General features: G+C 46.5%; 1 pseudogene; it reads right to left on the reverse strand.

Annotated features, from left to right (window-relative positions):
* Positions 1-3378: 3378 nt before the first annotated feature.
* LOC132207781 (U2 spliceosomal RNA) lies at positions 3379-3543 on the reverse strand (annotated as a pseudogene).
* Between the last annotated feature and the right edge of the window lie 846 nt (positions 3544-4389).

Consider the following 4389-nt stretch of genomic DNA (forward strand, 5'->3'; position numbering starts at 1 on the left):
AACATATGTGTGTTGCCACAGCTGCTGACAAACCCTTGACTGACTGCTGGTAATAACAGTGCTAAGCTGCCTGGCTTATGCCTGTGATAAACAACCAGGCAAGACAGGAGCACTGTGAAACATTAAGTTCTAGTTGAGACATCAAAGTGCAAAAATGCCAGAGAAAGGCAGAGATATTGTGGCAGAACACGTCTCAGGTGCTGAAAAGCTTGTAGAGTTCTTTCAGAAAGCATGTACTTTGCAGACAGGCAATTCTGCATCTTGATGTAGCATTTTTATCTAACTTCTGGCTCATTTTGCTACATTTGCAAATATCTCATGAGTTAGGAAGCATGGACTGGGAGCAGTTGTTCCATGGTAAGGGAACTATAGACATGTGGAGACTGTTTAAGGAACAGTTGTTGGGAGTGATGAGTAAATATGTCCCTCTGAGACAGGCAAGAAGGGGTAAGATAAAGGAACCTTGGATGACGAGAGCGGTGGAGCTTCTTGTGAAAAGGAAGAAGGTAGCTTACATAAGGTGGAGGAAGCTAGGGTCAAGTTCAGCTAGAGAGGATTACATGCAGGCAAGGAAGGAGCTCAAAAATGGTCTGAGGAGAGCCAGGAGGGGGCACAAGAAAGGCTTGGCGGAAGGAATCCGGGAAAACACAAAGGCATTTTACACTTACGTGAGGAATAAGAGAATGATCAAAGAAAGAGTAGGGCCGATCAGGGATAGCATAGGGAACTTGTGTGTGGAGTCTGAGGAGGTAGGGGAAGCCCTAAATGAGTTTTTTGCTTCTGTCTTTACGAAAGAAACGAACTTTGTAGTGAATGAAACCTTTGAAGAGCAGGTGTGCATGCTGGAATGGATAGAGATAGAAGAAGCTGATGTGCTGAAAATTTTGTCAAACATTAAGATTGACAAGTCGCCAGGCCCGGACCAGATTTGTCCTCGGCTGCTTTGGGAAGCAAGAAATGCAATTGCTTCGCCACTTGCGAAGATCTTTGCATCCTCGCTCTCCACTGGAGTCGTACCTGAGGACTGGAGAGAGGCAAATGTAATTCCTCTCTTCAAGAAAGGAAATAGGGAAATCCCCGGCAATTATAGACCAGTAAGTCTCACGTCTGTCGTCTGCAAGGTGTTAGAAAGGATTCTGAGGGATAAGATTTATGACCATCTGGAAGAGCATGGCTTGATCAAATACAGTCAACACGGCTTTGTGAGGGGTAGGTCATGCCTCACAAACGTTATCGAGTTTTTTGAGGATGTGACTAGAAAAATTGATGAGGGTCGAGCTGTGGATGTGGTGTATATGGACTGCAGTAAGGCATTTGATAAGGTTCCCCATGGTAGGCTCATTCAGAAGGTCAGGAGTAATGGGATACAGGGGAACTTAGCTGCTTGGATACAGAATTGGCTGGCCAACAGAAGACAGCGAGTGGTAGTAGAAGGAAAATATTCTGCCTGGAAGTCAGTGGTGAGTGGGGTTCCACAGGGCTCTGTCCTTGAGCCTCTACTGTTTGTAATTTTTATTAATGACTTGGATGAGGGGATTGAAGGATGGGTCAGCAAGTTTGCAGACGACACAAAGGTCGGAGGTGTCGTTGACAGTATAGAGGGCTGTTGTAGGCTGCAGCGGGACATTGACAGGATGCAGAGATGGGCTGAGAGGTGGCAGATGGAGTTCAACCTGGATAAATGCGAGGTGATGCATTTTGGAAGGTCAAATTTGAAAGGATAGGATTCTTGGCAGCGTGGAGGAACAGAGGGATCTTGGTGTGCAGATACATAGATCCCTTAAAATGGCCACCCAAGTGGACAGGGTTGTTAAGAAAGCATATGGTGTTTTGGCTTTCATGAACAGGGGGATTGAGTTTAAGAGTCGTGAGATCTTGTTGCAGCTCTATAAAACTTTGGTTAGACCGCACTTGGAATACTGCGTCCAGTTCTGGGCGCCCTATTATAGGAAAGATGTGGATGCTTTGGAGAGGGTTCAGAGGAGGTTTACCAGGATTCTGCCTGGACTGGAGGGCTTATCTTATGAAGAGAGGTTGACTGAGCTCGGTCTCTTTTCATTGGAGAAAAGGAGGAGGAGAGGGGACCTAATTGAGGTATACAAGATAATGAGAGGCATAGATAGAGTTGATAGACAGAGACTATTTCCCAGTGCAGAAATGGCTAGCACGAGGGGTCATAGTTTTAAGCTGGTTGGTGGAAAGTATAGAGGGGATGTCAGAGGTGGGTTCTTTACACAGAGAGTTGTGAGAGCATGGAATGCGTTGCCAGCAGCAGTTGTGGAAGCAAGGTCATTGGGGTCATTTAAGAGACTGCTGGACATGCATATGGTCACAGAAATTTGAGGGTGCATACATGAGGATCAATGGTCGGCACAACATTGTGGGCTGAAGGGCCTGTTCTGTGCTGTACTGTTCTATGTTCTATGTTCTATGTTCTATCTCCTGGTCTGGCTAATGTGAGAATTGGCTTGGTCATTTGCAGTTGTATCCCATGTTAGTGAATTGGTAATCTGATTAAACTCACAGGCCTTGACTTGAGAAAAATAAAGCACATATTTGATTGGTTGCTGTTGCACTCAAATGAAAAACGTGCAGTGTATATGCCATATCTTTTCCTAGCTCACAGTGTTTCCAAAATCTCTCGTTCAATACATCCCAAGTCGTCACCATCAAAGTCAAAACTAGTGAATACTTCGATCGCTTCATCTTTTGTTTTTTTTTCTGAAATGCTATTTGTAATGAGGTAGTATTGGCAGGCAATTTTCTTTTACTTCTGTTGCCATGTGTGAATATTCAGGGATGGTGTTGGTGGGAAGATGCGACATGCACCACAGATGAGGCACGAACATTAGAACAAGTGCTGAGCATGCAGAAAAGGAGAGATGAACGGTTACCTTGGAAAAAGCATATTTGGAGAAAGTTGGGTGAGAGTGTTGAGAGAAAGCACTTTGGCGGCATGGTGGCTCAGTATTTAGCACTGCGGCCTCACAGCACCAGGACACGTGTTTGATTCCAGCCTTAGGTGACTGCCTGTGTGGAGTTTGCACATTCTCTCTGTGTCTGTGTGGGTTTCCTCAGAGTGCTCTCACAGTCCAAAGATGTGCAGGCTAGGTAGATTAGCCATGTTAAATTGCCTGTTGTGTTAAGGGAGAGTTTGATTAGGTGGGGTGTAGGTCTGGCTGGGATACTCTGAGGTTTGATGTGGACTTGTTGGGCTAAGGGCTGTTATGGTTCCAGAGTGCTGATCTGCTGGAGATTACAAGGTCCAGAGCTGGATGAACACAGCAGGCCAAACAGCAAAGGAGCAGGAAGTCCGATGCCTCAGGCCTAGACACCCTTCTTCAGTTTTTGATAAGGCTGTTTTTAAAATTGGTTTAACGAGACTGCACCATTCCGAGGAACACTGCAATACCAGGATGATGCATGGAGAGGACAGAGCAAGCTGCTGTTCCAAAAAATCGGTTTAATATAGGGTCCTTAAGTAAAGAACATATCAGATATTAAAAGCTGATAAGAACATTTTTTTTTAATTTGAAAAAATATACTTTATTCATAAGATGTACAAAAAAACACATTCATACACCTACCCAGTCATGCAAGCTGCTCTGGGTTACCCAGGGCGTACGTACACCAACTAAAGGGAAAAAAAACAAAACATTGAAGAAAAAAAACAAAGCAAAGAAAATACACCGGCAGTCTTCACCCCGCACAGTCTCTGTTGGCCCCCTGACCAGTTGGGGAAGGCGCCAGCTGGGCCCAGTTACCAGATAGGGCCCTTTTTTTCTATTCTGGATGAGGCGTTTCATACGGTGGTCTTTCCCCACCGCGCCTTGGCGGCGGCTGCCCCAAGCTTTAGCGCGTCACTCAGCACATAGTCCTGGACCTTGGAGTGCGCCAGTCTGTAACATTCGGTCGGGGTCAGTTCTTTCAGCTGACAGACCAGCAAGTTGCAGGCAGATCAAAGAGCGTCTTTCACCGCATTGTTGGTCCTCCAGGCACAGTTGATGTTGGTCTCGGTGTGCATCCCGGGAAACAGCCCATAGAGCATGGACTCCCGCGTCACGGATCTACTCGGGATGAACCTCAACAAAGACCACTGCATCCCCCTCCAGACCTCCTGTGCATAGGCACTGTCCAGAAGGAGGTGATAGACAGTCTCGTTCCCCCTCATGCAGCCGCCTCGAGGGCAGCGTGCAGTGGCACAGAGATTCGGGGCGTGCATGAAGGATCTCACTGGCAGAGCCCCTGTCACTACCAGCCAAGCAATGTCTTTGTGCTCGTTTGAAAGTTCTGGCGATGAGGCATTCTGCCAAATAACTTTGGCAGTCTGCACAGGGATACAACAGGACGCGATCCACCCTCTGTTTTTCCCAAAGCGTCTCGAGGATA

Source organism: Stegostoma tigrinum, unplaced genomic scaffold (genome assembly GCF_030684315.1).
Source record: "Stegostoma tigrinum isolate sSteTig4 unplaced genomic scaffold, sSteTig4.hap1 scaffold_156, whole genome shotgun sequence".
In the NCBI taxonomy this organism is placed as follows: Eukaryota; Metazoa; Chordata; class Chondrichthyes; order Orectolobiformes; family Stegostomatidae; genus Stegostoma; species Stegostoma tigrinum.